The 16516-nt window shown below is 37.3% G+C and overlaps 1 protein-coding gene across 4 annotated transcripts in view; it reads right to left on the bottom strand.

Annotated features, from left to right (window-relative positions):
• LOC137250526 (allatostatin-A receptor-like) overlaps positions 1 to 16516 on the bottom strand; it is a 361545-nt gene that overhangs the window by 245999 nt on the left and 99030 nt on the right. For 3 of the 4 annotated variants that reach the window (XM_067783484.1, XM_067783483.1, XM_067783485.1), the window contains exon 2: positions 5943 to 5989. The exons of the other annotated variant lie outside the window; for it this stretch is intronic. The gene's annotated coding sequence lies outside the window, so the exon portion shown is untranslated. The remainder of the gene's footprint in view (positions 1 to 5942; positions 5990 to 16516) is intronic. 4 annotated transcript variants of the gene reach the window in all.

Below are 16516 nucleotides of genomic sequence, written 5' to 3' on the forward strand. Positions count from 1 at the left end.
GTTGGCGGATCAAATAGAAGAAACGACGTTCTGCACGATAAACGAGGACGCCGTCACACGTATGGCTTCTGGCAGCTTCCTAGTCATAGTTCGCCAGATATTTCCATCGTGTTCGCAAAGTTTGTTAACTGCGCCAACTATCAGCATTCGACCATCCATCCATATGTTCGACAGATCCGCCTAAGTTATCACTACTGAAAACGTACTTTCATCAACTTCACAAAAGGGAAGTGGGAAGATTACACAACTTATACAGACAATCGCTTCGCTGCCCTAACTATCCCCACTGATGCCTGTTTTATTTCCAACCGAATAAATCCGGCCATATTTTCCAGCGGAGGCTGCGCCTTTAGCGAGAGAACGTGACTCTATAGACAGCACGACCCTGGCATCCCCTAAATAAGGGACATGAACCAATTCATCAGACTGCTTGGGGATGAACACAAATAGGTGAAATGGGAGGACCACATAAAGAGTAGTAAGCTATTGTCTACCGTAAAGTCCCTATGGCACGCCACTGAGCACAACAACAAAATATAGATCGCCTTCGGCGATAAAGTGCTATCGGATGTGAAAACATACGCGAGCACTCTCTGCCGATAAAATGTAATGTATTCTATGGTTGAAAAAGCCAGACAGTGGGCCAACAGACGTGCACACAAGCATATACACAGCACGCCCCCTATTACTATCACCACCAAAGAGGTTGAAGATACCATCGTACATGCTAAAACATCTAAAGTAGTAGTTCGATAAGGCGTAGCCATGCCGCTACTGAAAAAAATTGGCAAAGAGGGATTTAAATATTTACTGCATGTCTTCAACTGTCCTTGTCCTCCTTCGTCATCTACGAAAAATGGAAAATGGCCAGGGTGGTTCCGCTCCTAAAACCTGTGAAACCAGCTAAGTAGGAGTATCTGGTCATCAGACAACTCTCCTTTCTCCAGTATACAAGACACTTGAAGCCATTCTGCTTCCCTACTTCACGGCAATCCTGCGTCTTTCCAATCATCAGCATGGATTGCTATAACCAATTCCATAAGAATTAAACAAGGGATACCACAAGGTGGTGTTCTCGCTACCTGACATTATCACTGACCAAATCATCGCAGACCTTACTTTCAACATTAACTCGGCAAATGTCGACCATACTGGACATACCCGTAGATGGCATTACGCTGCCGACTGTCTTACACCCAAAAATACTGGGTGTGACGTTCGATCAGGATCTGCATTTTGGCGAACATTCAATCGCAGCTGAACCTAAAATCCATAGCTGCTTCTTATGTCCCCAGAACACCAACTACACAATGAGGCGAGAGTATTTCCCTTAAAGAAGAGAAATGAAATGATGAACAAATAGTTTCTGTTGAATACCCGGAAGCCTAGGCATCCCAACATACATCTGATTGAAGAGGCCACACTTCCCATGGGCTTAAAGAGTCATATTGACAACCGTTATAATCACACGACCATCTGAAAAAAAACACATACACGTTCTCAGTAATATCCACAAAAAGGCGTCGGAATTGTCGGGAATTATTCGACATACCCAGTTCTTAAGGAAAAATACCCAGAATTTGTAGAAGAGGAACGCACATCACTCTAGCTCAACTTCGATCTGGATACTGTAATAGGTTAAACTCGTACCTATCCAGAATCACCCCGACATACACAAAGTATTGCCTGCCTGCAATGTGTCCCCACATGACAGCAACCATCTTCTTAATTTCAATGTGGAACCGACGCCTCTAACACTCCTCTCACTCTAGTCCACCCCTGTTGAAACTGCAAGTTTACTTGGAGTGCCGTTAGAGGATATTGAAGAAAATTTGTGATCGGCCGCGCCTTTTGGATGGTCAAACCACTGCTACAACAACAACAACGGGATATGCCCGGAATCAGCTTTTGACTCACGCAATAAGCTGCTGTATTTTTGGGCTCCATTTATTCTTCGCCCTTCAATCACCCAGTGCTGACGTTTCTTCCTAGTGATGCAGCAGGAGTTTGCTGATCCTTTAATACCCTAGTTTCAAGGGGTAGGTAGATTCCGTGTATGAGAAAATTTTGTTGGTAGAGGTAGCTGGAGTGATAGTGGGAGTAAGAATGGGAGTGTGGAGTGGGAGTGGAGTGGCAGTGTGAGTTGAGTGGTAGTGGGACTTTGAATGTGGAAGGAGAAGTATAATGACAACCAAATGGAGATAATGGAGATATGGGAAGGACAGGAATAAGCACTGAAACCAAAATTCAAACTCGCAATATATTAGTAATAATTTAAAGGAAATATATATCATTTGGTACATTGTTTATATACATATGTGAGTAGGTATAGATCGGAGTAAGTGTGGAAGTTGCAGTTAGAAAGAGAGTAAGTAATGGGTATATGTATATGTAGGAAATGGGCAACGGACAGAAATAAAAGGGATAATTTGGATGAAAAAGTAGGCCAAATGTCTGCCGGGTATGCTGGTACTCGATCTACAAGGGTCTGGTTCCAAAGGCCAAAAAATTTAAACTAAAAAATGCAAACACCAAATGATCAAACAGCCCTCACATATATCATAACAAAACAGAAGAACCAACCCATAGACATACGTACTCAAATAACTAACTATATGAGTACAATTCAAAATAAAACCCCCTTTTTGTTCATCCCTCGATTTCAACGACATTATAACAAATTATAGGATACAGTCCGCCTAAGAGCAATCATCAAACAAGCTTAGTCTTAAATTAAATTATAAAGTTCCCACTCTCGACGAATGCGCATAAATAGGCAAAAATAATAGCCTAAGTACAAGTACTTATGTCCTTTTTGATTACACAGACAACGAATTTCAATTTATTTTGGGTTGGCTTAAAATGTACAAAATGCTCTGTTATTGCTCGCGCACTTAAGTGCATAGAGATTCAATGACACCATTATGCTGCCATTAGCCTACAAACACAAGCATATCTGATAGGCGTCAATGGCATCCTTATGAAAATAACACGTCATAATAGAGTCAAACGCAAAAACTTGTTTGCAATGAGATAAGAAGATAATTTTATTTACTCAAATGTAAATTTAAGCAATACATATATATTTATTGCCATTATTTTGGTAAAGGATAAATTAAAAGTACATTTACATAAAAAAGGACTCTTCGTTAGGATAGCATAGCATTTTGAGAGCACTTCAAAATTGTTTAGGGAGCATTTTTGGATTGCTTTTTGAGTCATTTCTCAACCATTTCAAAATTACTTGAGGACTAGTTATAGACTATTTTCAGGACTATTGTGGTACTTTTTAGCGTTCATTCGAGGACTGCTTCGCTATTGTTTGGGAGATGATTTCAAGATTGATCTCTTGATAATTTCTCTAAATCGGAATTGATGGCAGTCAGTTATTATGCTGATTGCCAGATTTTTCAAGACCAGAGATACCGTCAAACAATTTGGCACAATTTAGTTGACATGACGCAATTTAATATTTTGCTTTATTGAGAAATTGGGTCAGTCCAAATGAAATCAACCAGCGAAAGCAAATTTTTACACCCCACCTCCTGCATGAACATTTTGTTACAGTATCTATGGATAAATATAACAACCCGTATTTTTCAGTTTAGCCAATATCGCTTCAGTTATTTTTTTATGAATTTTTATAAATTTTCCGTTTTTAGTCGATTTGCGACTTTTTATATTCGGCAACAAAAGGTACTCTCCAGCAAAAGGCCTGTTATGGATTTATTTTTTAAATAAATGCTGTCAAACTTAGAGTTCTAACTTGAAATTTCACCAGCATTCTGAAAATGAGATTAAAAATAACATAGGTACTGCCTAGGTATGTGTTTCCACCCTTTAAAATTGATATTTAAGATTTTTTTTCTCAGCATGGTCTTCTCCATAAATGTTCAAAACTTTTTTCTAACACCTTTTGCAAAGCTAAGAAATATGTCATTTAAAAAGGAATGAAAAAAAATTTCATACTGCAAAATAAAATTTGTGAGTATTTGATGGTAAGTGGCCTAAAAAAAGGCTGGATAAAAGTAAGTTAAAAGATTTAAGTTTGATGTTAATGTGCGATGATATAAAAAGAGAATGCATGTTAAGAATATGTGACGAATGCCTTAATTCTGAAAAGTTAAATGCGTTTGTAGAAAAAGAACTCGAAGATTGTGAAGATCAAGATCAAAGCCTGCTGCAGACAATGGTTTTGCCACTTCCAGAATACAAGAAACTTTTAAATGAAAAATTAGAAACATGATTTCCTCATTCTTTTGTTTCAAAAAAGTAATTGCGATATATAAAACAAAGGCAAGAAAGCTTGTCTTTAAACGAACTGTTATGCTTTATGGATTTTTCCGAAAATTATGGATTTATCCTTCAAGATGAAATTCAAAGCAAGTATTGGACTCATTCCTCATTATTTTGCACCCAGTTATAGTATACTACAGAGAAGCTGATAGCTCCAGTGTTTCTCAGCAATCATTTTGTTTTCTATCTGACTATAGGAAACATGATGTTAGCTCTGTTTATGAAGTACAAAGAAGAATATGCAGTTATATTAAAGACAAATTAATAGACGTAACATCTTTGGAATACATCACCGACGGCTGTGCAAGTCAATACAAGAATTTCAAGAGTTTGGTAAATCTGTGTTTTCACAAAGAAGATTTCAACCTGGAAGCCTCATGGACGTTTCATGCCACAATCCAGGGAAAATGTGCTAGTGATGGTATAGGTGGCTCAGTGAAGCGTTCAGTTACTAGAGCCAATCTTCAGAGGCCATATAAAGACCAAATTTGCACACCAAAAGAAATGCTCAAATTTTGTGAGCAACAGTTCTCAAAAATAAATTTTCAATTTATTGATATAACGGTCGTAGAAAATTTAAAAACCAGGCTGGATCAACGTTTTTCAGATTTCATACACCCTCACTGGCCATCTCATACCTTTTTTTGGCCAGATCATAGAAACAGTGGAAGAGAGGATAATTGCTGGGTACATTTCACCAATATAATTTGCAATTTAGAACTACCCGAACTAAGAAGTAAAGTTGGGAGAAGGGAATTGAGCCTATCTAAAAAGAGTATCAAAAATTTAAAAGCTTCCTAGTCTAGGAGAAGCCAAGTTTAAACACACTGCCACCTGTAAATATTATAAATTAAACATAATTCTACCTGATACGAGTAAAGAGGTAATAAAAACTAGTTATCTGGCATTGTATTTATCACTACTTTGTGTGTTTCATATCTTAACAGTGTGATTTTGCATTGATATTCAAGTATTTAGGCGAACTCGACTGCGCTTCATAATAAGAGATAACCATTAATTCAAGTAAGAACCCTGGTTGATTTCATTTGGACTGACCCAAATGCTTAAATTGAGAAAATAAGAAAATTTAGAATTATGTGCATTTGATGTTGGAAACGTTGCTATAGCAAATGCAAGCTATGGATCGTGAACAACTTTCTTTGCATATTTGGTTTGGTTTTGACAATAGTTGATTTGCTATTCAATATTGAAAAAATAAATTGCGGTTTTTGATGTTGCATATTCGATATGGCGTAGCAAATGCATAGCTGTGTATTTTGTTATTGCATTGTAATAAATATGCCACACAAGTTTGCCATGCAACGATGTTAGCTCTTTTTCACAAAATCCTAAACTCCCTAAGTGTGTTTATTATGCAATTAACTGCATACATACGTTTTACATACGTTTTTCTGCTTGAAAATTGCATGGGAAAATCAATAAAGTATTATGGCATTTAATATATGTACGTACATACAATTAAGTACAGGAAGCCTCTTTGAAATTTGTTTTAAAAAATATTATTCAATGATAAGCACGCTAAAGTGAAATATTTCAATTGGAATGGCTTTATTGTTTATCGTATAAAACATAAATCTGCACATAGGTGAATGTTGCAAGGTCGTATGACATGGCGTATACGTTACCTTAGTTATGATGGCCTAGTGCTGTGTAACGCCGCTATGCGTTGACGCTGAAAAGATATAAAGAACAAAGTAAGAATAAGGCAAGATCAAAAAATATGCAAGGATGCAGGTATACGTGAAGAAAACTTTTAAACTAATTAGACGTCGCTCAGTTGTTGCAGCTAAAGCACAACAGTGACTATATCACCCCAAGCAAATATATACACAAATGTTAGACAATCAATTTGTACATTCAAGCAAAAGGAAACAGCAGTTATGATAGAATACCGCTCCAATATACATCAAAAGGAAGCAGTAAATTTGTTTGGTTTAGTAGAATGCATGGGTCAAAAACTGAGAGCAAAGTAATGAAACCCCTTTCGGCATTGTTTGGCATATAGAATATTTTATTTATATGGCATTTGGAGTATAGAGCTTTTTCGGAATGTTGTCTGATTACAGGCCGAAGAGCTGTCGTTTACGATGTGATCGATGGCCAACCGTTAAGGCTGCAATAACCAATCGATAAAAAGTCGAGAACTTTTCGATTGAAATTCAATAAGTTTTCGATAACAAATCGATTATTTTTTGATAAAAAATCTAAAACAGCTACTTTTTGATATAAAATCGATAACTCATCCTTAAAAAATCGATAATCTATAAATTAAAAACCGATGGCTTCTCGAAATTAAATGGATAATACGCCCATGACCCGCCAATCAGTGCGCGGACTTTTAAGAAGAGAATGTTGGTAGACGAAAAATGAAAATAGTGATAGAAGTTGGTAGATTTTTTTTTTGTTTATATCTGTACAAAACAATTCATAACTTATTGTAAGAAAATAAAGCACATTTCACGGAAAGAACATTTTTAAAAAAACATGTAAACAGAACAAAAAAAATACATGTAAATTTTTATATATATTGTAACGAATTTACTGAAATTCCGCTTATTTGCAACTTTCTACTAACGTTCGTATCGCTAAACTGTTGAATAAATAACTGCAATATTCAATAATACAAAATGGTCTTTATTAGACTACTTTTAAAGTACAATAACACTTATACTTCGCAACCAATAACGTGCTTAAATCAAACTGATTGCCCCTTACTCAGCTTTCGCTCCTTTTATACTCTCTGCTGTCTCGTTCCCATACTTCTAGGCGTTTCTTCTTCTAGAATTTACTATTTGGTAACCAGCTATAAACTAAAGATGCACGTTTATAGCCTCTCTCATAGCCATATGCGCGTGTATATGTGAGTAATTCTTCCACCGATGATTACATACTTTTGTGGGTGTCTCAGATATATGCATGTGTTTGTGCGTATCTCCCCGCTGCTTGTATGTACATATGTGTAGACATAATGATTGATTTGTTTATGTACATACAAGTGACTGCTTAGTATCGGCTTAGAGATGATAGTATCCCTTATTGTTACTAATATGCATCACAATATTATACTGGGTCTATTTGTATGGACGAAAGTTAACCGATATCGTGCCATCGATTTTTCGAAAGGATTTGGGCCCAGGAACAAAAAGTTGCACTACGCATACCAAAGAAAAATAATTTTCGAGCCTGCGAAAAATAAATGGCGAAATGGTAAATTTTTCGACCAAAACACTACCCAAATCCGAAAAAATACTTTTTTTTTTCAAAAAACTGTTCTAAAAACGTTGGTGATAACAGTTTTAAAAAAAAAATATTTTTTTGGTTTTTGGGGAGTGTTTTGGTCCAAAAATTTCGCCATTTTTTTTTTTTTTGCAGGCTCGAAATTATTTTTTGGGTATGTGTAGTGGAACTTTTTTTTTCCTGAGCCCAAATCCTATCGAAAAATCGATGGCGCGATATCGGTTAATAAATCGATACAGTCTAATATACATAGCTTATGCCTATATGATACTTGCTTTCTTTGTGTATTTCGGGCTTGAAATACTGACGAAAATTTACCGAAACGTCTAATTACAACAACAGTTTTCCAATGTACCAAAAATACTGCCACAAAATAACCGACTTAGGCATGTTATCGTTACCTTAAACCTTTTTTTATTTTCGTTCAAAATGTTTCAGAAGGAACTGATTAAAATATTTGCGTGCTCATTTACTATATTTATTTCATAAACAAATTTATTTCTTGTTTGAATTTGTGCACAAATTTTTCAAAATTGGATAGTTTTGTTAGTGTAACCTCGTAGTGTTATTTGGGTGTGGTCGGCAATTAAATACGGTTATCGGAGTATTTGGTTTCACTGCGAATATATTGAAATGTTGGTTGATTTTTGGGCTTTGGTGGCAGAAAATGAAAATGGGTCAAAAAGTTGGCAGATCCAATTTTACCAATAAAGTGGTAAAATCCGTGCACTGCCGCGAATAATAATCCCTTAACCCAGGATAACAAACCGTTAATACTTCGATGGCATGCCCTTTTTAAACGGTTTTATTTAGCTTGACTTGACAGGCTGGTTGGTTGGCTGGCTGCCACGAATTTTGTAATTGAATTTTATGTAAGTTCCCCATAAGCTACAAGCTTGAAACTTGGAATATAGTTCAGAACCAGATGACAATGCAATAATAAGAAAAAAATCGCCGCTAGGTGGCGCAAGGATTGAAATATTCACAAAAATCGTATTTGTGGTCCGATTTGGCTCATATTTGGAACAAATATTACATACAGTCCGGTAGAAGTGACATCAAAATTTTTTGAAGTTGGAGGACGGACAAGCATACGTGGCGCAGAGTCGAGTAAAGTCTTTGGAAGGATTATGTGTTGAGGAGGTAGATTGTAACAAATTGTCAGGGAAGATTCCTTGTAGTAATGAGTCACTAAATGAACTAAATAGAATGAGAAATAATAGGCAATTAAATGAAGACTAAAAACTTGAAAATAAAATAATTTAAAAAAATGTTTAAGTTAAACGGTTTTATAGAAAACAATGTTTTATGTTTTAATAATGTTTATTTATTTAATGTTCATGAGCTTAGATATTAAAATAAACAATAGTTTCAGTTGTCTTGTTTAATATAGTTATACAATGACTCTTGACGAGTTCTCATGTACTTGACGGTCTTCATATTGATATAATATAACATTTTTTAATTTATAAAATTTAAATGTTACTGCTTAAACTTAAAGGTTTTTAGGTCCTTTGTAATTATATTGCGAAGAAAAAAACATGTAAAAACAATGCTTGATTAGCTATTTATGGGAAAAGATAAAATAATTAAACGGTTTTATTGAAAACAATATTTACATGAAGTAATAATAATACTAAATGCTAGAAAATAATTAGGTAGGTCCTAGGTACTAGTCATCACACTCCTCATCAATCTAGGGCGTTGCTCATACTATTAAATAAAAGCGTTGGACGCGTCAAATGTCTATTGATAATCATATATAAAAGACCAACTTAACCTTAATCAGGTTATGCTACGCCTCACATTTTTAGAAAGAACAGATAAAGGAAACAGTTATCGTTTTGTTCGTGCTTTTATTGTTGTTGATGTAGCGATAAGCACACTCCCTTTCCGAATGCCTTGGGAGTGTTATCGATGCTGACGGTTCTTCGGAGAAAGAGGTTGAGAAAGAGAGAGAATTAGACGAATAAATATAGAAAGGGATAGATGGAGCGGAAGAGAATTGAGGAAGAGGACGGAGAAGGCGAAAGAGACGCAGAGAAAGAGAAAGATAAAGATAAAGAGAAAGAGAAAGAGAAAGAGAAAGAGAAAGAGAAAGAGAAAGAGAAAGAGAAAGAGAAGAGAAAGAGAAATGGAGAGGGAGTAGTGAATAAAAGGATGATGGAAAAGGTAGGACAGTGGGAGGGTAAGAGGTAAAACCTTCCTAAAAGTTATGCAGATAGACCAAAGCTAGGTTACTGACTATTTATTTATTAATAAAATTATTAATATTAAAGGCTCATTGCGCTGAAACTGGCCAAATCATTCACTTCAATTGCGCTATCACCCAGCAATTTTAGTAATTTTTGAAGAGCGTGCAAGTGAACGTTTTCATTACGTGCACATTTTGATTTACACATGTCGGCTGAAGAATGTAATGAAGCACGAAAATATGGAATTTAATTACGTGTAAGCGTAAAAAATTGGTGTTCACATAATGCATGCAGTGTTGGGCACCTTACGACTTTGTGCCTATTAAAGGCTAATACATTGTAATAAATATTACATTACGGGTAAGACGGTTTTGACAACTCTACGCTGCCCATGAGGTAGTACTTGGTATCGCCAAGCAAACATTTAGAATAATTACGTCATTTCCGTTATTTATATAAGTAATATGAACTTCAAAGAGCTTCGGCTATTCAGAAACCAATATAAGTGAAAGTATACAAAAGCAACAGAGAATTACATTTTCTTTATATTTTCAATGTATAGGTGGCACAACAGAATGAGCGGAAAGTACGCTCTCACTGATCGATTATATCATTTGTTGGACGGTGTGAAAAGCAGCCTTTCAACGGCATGTTTCCCTTGTAATAATTTTTTCCAGCATAATGTCAAGTATTTGTTGTTCAAAAAATGGTGGGCATAGTTGTTGTGAGGCGCCCGAAAGTGCACACTTCCACGACGGTTGATCGAACTCTTTTGTTGATCGGGACGTCATCGATTTAACCCAGCATTTTCTCGTCTATAGATAGGTACCTTTTACTACCACATTTCGAGTAGCTTAGATAAGAGGATATCTTCATTGAGTTGAAATAAACATGTATGGAAAACTTGATCGTCCTATGTGTTTTAAATTGCCCTTAGCTATCCCTAACGGGTGCACTTTTCTCCTAGACGGAGCCAATCACCTACGTGGTTTTTTCCATCCCAACACTACCACTGTTAAAACAGTTCAACAGAAACGGCTCTTCATGCAGCTATCGGACTGATTGATGGGTCGTTCATGTGTTAGAAGCTTTTGTAAATCCTTCAAAACTGTCCTAACAGCAGTCATGGAAAGAACTTTCCAGCACTAAAATTTGCTATTGTGGAATTTATTCGCAGACTGAGTGGCAAAATACTCAAAGCAGAGTGGGCAGATCGACGGCTCAGAAGGCTTACTTCCCTCAGATTCAAGGTCAGTGAGTCCAAAGATTTTGCGTAGTTACAACAAATGCAGCCGGGCTGGTACTAGAAAATATTAACTCCGATGCGTCTAGGATTCGTACCCGGCAAAGAACTGGCCATATTTTTAACTCGACCATAAACAGTTGGGGAGCCTTTTTCGGTTACAGTAACAGCAAAAATCATGGACACTTGAGCATTTTTTCGTATTTGTTGCTTGACTTCCAAGTCACATTCATTGAAGGAAGAATTAAGGTGGGGAATTAATGAGCGAAAAAAATCCGGAGAATTTTTTCACGTATGGATCCTAGACGAACAAGAGCGGATAGCCAAGCGGCTTCAACCCACGGAGACCTCGAGAGGTGTCAGAAATTCCTTGAGATTACTCACTCTGACATGGAACTTAAAATTTTGGTAAAGCATCTGTGTGTTAGGGGATAAGGAAATCCGTGCTAATTTTCAGACTTGTCCTTTGTACTGAGCGGACACTTGCAAACTGAATGTGAATGCCATAGACTTGGGAATCCTATTGGTCAATTTCTCTTTGTTTCTGGACAGCTAAACCTCGAGTCAACTAAGAAAGTGCTCAACTGACACCACCTTTTTCCAGCTGCTGAAGTTTATCTGAACTCTCCACTTACTTACTTACTTAATTGGCGCATAACCGTCTAAACGGTTATGGCCGTCCAACAAGGCGCGCCAGTCGCTCCTTCGCTCCGCCAACCGACGACAATTGGTCTCACCAAGGGAGTTTAAATCGTTTTCCACCTGGTCCTTTAAAGGAGTGGGGGCCGCCCTCTACCTCTGTTTCCATAGGCGAGTTCCGATAGAAACACTTTATTGGCCGGAGCATCATCTTTTATTCGCATAACATGGCCTAGCCAGTGCAGCCAGTGCGTTTTAATATGTTGGACTATGTTGATGTCTGCATATAGCTCGTACAGCTCATCATTAAATCTTCTTCGGTACTCGTCAATGCATAGATGTCCATAAATATTTCGACGAACTTTTCTCTCGAACACTCCCAAAGCCGCTTCATCTGCTATTGTCATGGTCCATGCTCCTGCCCCATATAGCAGGACGGGTACGATAAGTGACTTGTAGAGTATGATTTTCTTTCGCCGAGAGAGGACTTTACTTTTCAATTGCCTACCTAGTCCAAAGTAGGATTTATTGGCGAGATTGATTATTCGCTGGATTTCAGTGCTGATGTTGTTGCTAGTGTTAATGCTGGTTCCCAAATAAACAAAGTCTTTTACTATTTCGAAATTATAGCTGCTAACAGTAGCGTGGTTGCCAAGGCGCGTATGCGCTGATTCTTTGCTCGATGACAGCAGGTACTTCGTTTTGTCCTCATTCACCATCAAACCCATCATTACAGCTTCTTTTTAGAGTTTGGAGTAAGCAGAACTAACAGCGCGGGTGTTTAGGCCGATGATATCAATGTCATCAGCACATGCCAGTAATTGCACGATTTTGTAGAATATTGTTCCAGTGCGGTTAAGTTCTGCAGCTAGTATAATTTTCTCCAGCATCAAATTAAAGAAAACGCAAGATAGGGGGTCACCCTGTCTGAAACCTCGTTTAGTTTCGTACGACTCGGAGAGGTCCTTCCCAATTCTGACTGATCTGGTGGTGTTGCTCAACGTAATTTTGCACAGCCGTATAAGTTTTGCGGGGAAACCAAATTGAGACATAGCGGCATATAGTCAGCTCGTTTTCGTGCTGTCGAAGCCGGCTTTAAAATCGACGAAGAGGTGATGTGTGTCGATTCTCTCTTCACGGGTTTTTTCCAAGATTTGGCGCATTGTGAAAATCTGGTCGATGGTAGATTTACCAAGTCTGAAGCCGCACTGATGAGGTCCAATCAGCCGGTTCACGGTGGGCTTCAATCTTTCGCACAACACATTTGAAAGGACCTTATATGCGACATAGTTGGTGCATTTTGCAGTATCATCCCCCTTCTTGTGGACTGGGCAAAGAACACTTAGATTCCAATCATCAGACATGCACTTGTCTGCCCATATTTTGCGAAGAAGCTGCTGCATGCGCCTTACCAACTCCTTGCCGCCGTACTTGAATAGCTCCGCAGGCAATCCATCAGCGCCCACGGCCTTGTTGGCTTTCAATCTGGTTATTGCTATTCTAACTTCGTCATAATCGGGCGGGGGGACATCATCGATTGCGGGATTGGGTTCGTCATCTCTGCGCGGTGATTATCTGCCTCCATTTAGGAGAGCAGAAAAGTGCTCCCTCCATAATCTAAGCACTCTCCGGGCATCAGTTACAAGGTCGCCGTTTTCGTTCCTACAGGAGTCTGAACTCTCCACGCTCAATTTAATTTTAAGGGCTTACTAAATTTTATCAACTTATCAATAAATTACTGTCCTATAGGAGTCAATATGCTGGGCCGTTATATCCTGTAATGATCCAGCTGTGGTAGCTGCATGGAGGATGCCGAGTTGTATTCATACAGCCGCTACATACACAGCTGTTTAGCTCCCATTGAAATATCCAACGTCGGTCCCAGGAAGCTGTCACTTAACAGGAAATGACCACTCGGTCCAGCATAACCTCTTACTTCGTTTTCTTTCATATTTAGGCTGTTTTACCTTTTTCTTAGATAACTATTTAATGTGTTATTTCATTTGGTTTATGTATACTATTTCCCCTTATAATCTAATTCCATTCATATCAACTGGGTCTTATATTATTTTAAGGAATCAAAAGAAATTCTGGAATATTTTACACCTTCTGTACTCGTTCATATCGCTGAACTATCGAATAAATAACTCAAATATTCAATATATAAGAATGTTTTTTGTTTGTCACACGACTATGGCAGTATTACTTCACAATTAAATTACTCGCGTACTTCACTTACAATGTTTTTATACTAAGCTGAGCAGAGCTCACAGAGTATGTTAATTTTTTCGCATAACGGTACCCCGTAACGGCATACTCTAATCGAGATAGATATAGACTTCTATATATCAAAATGATCTGGGCGAAAAATGAAATTCATTTAGCCACGTCCGTCCGTCTGTCCCTAAACACGATAGCTTCAGTAAATTTTGAGCTATCTTAATGAAATTTGGTATGTAGGTTCCTGGCCACTCATTTCAGATCGCTATTTAAAATGAAGGAAAGCGGACTATAACCACGCCCACTTTTTCGATATCGAAAATTTCAAAAAACCGAAAAAGTGCGATAATTCATTACCAAAGACGGATAATGCGATGAAACTTGGCAGATCTTATGACGCAGAATAGAAAATTAGTAAAATTTTGGACAATGGGCGTGACACCGCCCACTTTTAAAAGAAGGTAATTTAAAAGTTTTGCAAACTGTAATTTCACAGTCGTTGAGCATATCATGATGAAATTTGGCAGGAACGTTACTCCTATTACTATATGTGTGCTAAATAAAAATTTGCAAAATCGTATTACGAAGACGTCCACTTTATAAAAAAAAAAATTCTAAAAGTCAAATTTTAACAAAAAATTTAATATCTTTACAGTATATAAGTAAATTATATCAATTTTCAACTCCAGTAATGATATGATGCAACAAAATACAAAAATAAAAGAAAATTTCAAAATGGACGTGGCTCCGACCCTTTTCATTTAATTTGTCTAGAATACTTTTAATGCCATAAGTCGAACAAAGATTTACCAATACCTGTGAAATTCGGTAAGGGCATAGCTTCTTTGACGGCAACTGCTTTCTGTGAAAATGGGCGAAATCGCTTAAAGCCACGCTCAGGTTTTATACACATTCGACCGTCTGTCTTTCCGCTCGGCCGTTAACACGATACCTTGAGCAAAAGTCGATATATCTTTACTAAACTTAGTTCACGTACTTATCTGAACTCACTCTAACTTGGTAATAAAAATGGGCGAAATCTGACTACCACGCCCACTTTTTCGATATCGAAAATTTCGAAAAATTAAAAAAATCCCATAGTTTTATACGAAATACGAAAACAGGAATGAAACATGGTGATTGGATTGGCTTCTTGACGCAAAATATAACTTTAGAAAAAATGTGTAAAATGGGTGTGACACCTACATTTATTAAGTAGAAGAAAATGAAAAGGTCCTGCAGGGCGAAATCAAAAGCCCTTGGAATCATGGCAGGAATACTGTTCGTGGTATTACATATATAAATAAATTAGCGGTATCCGACAGGTGATGTTCTGGGTCACCCTAGTTCACATTTTGGTCGCCATTTCGAAAACGCCTTCACATATACAACTAAGGGCCACTCCCTTTTAAAATACTGATTAACACCTTTCATTTGATACCCATATCGTACAAACACATTTTAGAGTCACCCCTGGTCCACCTTTATGGCGATATCTCGAAAAGGCGTCCACCTATAGAACTATGGCCCACTCCCTTTTAAAATACTGATTAACACCTTTCATTTGATACCCATATCGTACAAACACATTTTAGAGTCACCCCTGGTCCACCTTTTTGGCGATATCTCGAAAAGGCGTCCACCTATAGAACTATGGTCCACTCCCTTATAAAATACTCATTAACACCTTTCATTTGGTACCTATATCGTACAAACGCATTATAGATTCACCCCTGGGCCTCCTTTATAGCGATATCTCGAAAAGGCGTCCACCTATAGAACTAAGGCCCACTCCCTTTTAAAATACTGATTAACACCTTTCATTTGATACCCATGTCATACAAACACATTCCAGGGTTACCCTAGGTTCATTTTCCTACATGGTTATTTTCCCTTATTTTTTCCCCAAAGCTCTCAGCTGAGTATACAATGTTCGGTTACACCCGAACTTAGCCTTCGTTATTTGTTAAATCAACACATTGACTATCCCCTAGTTTATGCTGCTTTTACATTCTCAGTTGCCTTGCTCGTCCATTTCTCCCAGAGACAAGACTTCTCGCGAACAGCCGTCTCGAAGACTTTCTTCTTTGTTTCTCGTTTCTGTATTCTATTTATATGAGTGTGTAATAACTTCTGCGCTTTTAGCTGCTGTTTACATGTAAATATGCGCTATTTATTGCTGTGTACGTAAATGTGTGACTATTTTCTCTTTCGGCGTCATAGTGACGTATCGAAATTGCTTATATTCGCCAGTGTATTCAGTTACTTGTAGTTGCTATAGTTTACTTTATATGAATGTAGGTTGGCAGCTTAAATAATTGAGGTTATGTTGCGAAGATAGTGGAAAGCAGTAAAAGAAGGCAATCGTATGGAGTGGAGTGAAGAACAACACGAATATCAGAGCTGCATTGCACCAATATACCTTCAATCTTTGTATGAATATTAAAGAAAAATGTAGAAAAAGTAACTAAAACATTGAATGTACCCAAACATTTTCTCTTAACTGCTGCAACTAAGGTGTCCTAAATGATATACTCCAAATTATCACAGTTTATGTCTGCTTAAAAATTTAACTTGGATTTCCTTAAAGATTTTCGCTATATCCCTGCAAAAATTGTTGGATCATGTGGTCCACTGGAGTACTTACCAGTATACTCCACTATAA

Source organism: Eurosta solidaginis, chromosome 4 (genome assembly GCF_040869045.1).
Source record: "Eurosta solidaginis isolate ZX-2024a chromosome 4, ASM4086904v1, whole genome shotgun sequence".
Taxonomy (NCBI): domain Eukaryota; kingdom Metazoa; phylum Arthropoda; class Insecta; order Diptera; family Tephritidae; genus Eurosta; species Eurosta solidaginis.